The following is a 452-nucleotide window of genomic DNA, read 5'->3' on the forward strand; positions in this document are numbered from 1 at the left end:
CACTGCAGCATGAAGACGCAAGACATCATGTCCGTGTGTCTACAACTACCTGAGCACGTTACGGTCGTGCAACATTGGCTCTATTTCAGGAAGCAGTTTATCAGCCAAGTTGATTCAAGTGTTCAACTTTGCAAAGCTTGACTTTTGGATGAAACATCTTGACACAGTAATTTATGTTAAAGAGATTAAACCTTTCAGAGAAAACAAATGAAATGACTTGGACCATCGAGAAGACAAGTATGCTTGTCAATTAGTTGTTTACTTGTACTGCCATGGATATTTACTTATCTTATTTTTATATTATTTTAGATAGAAATGTCATGTTTTCTTCCCCGAAGCTGTCAACTACTTTCAGTCAGCAAGTTCATCAATATAGGAAGGGAGGCAACTCAGAGACTTTCCATATGAAATAACTGCTGTAGATTGTTTTTATTTCATCTAGCCCACAATTT

Source organism: Haliotis cracherodii, unplaced genomic scaffold (assembly GCF_022045235.1).
Source record: "Haliotis cracherodii isolate W230 unplaced genomic scaffold, xgHalCrac1.p SCAF_5, whole genome shotgun sequence".
Taxonomy (NCBI): Eukaryota; Metazoa; Mollusca; class Gastropoda; order Lepetellida; family Haliotidae; genus Haliotis; species Haliotis cracherodii.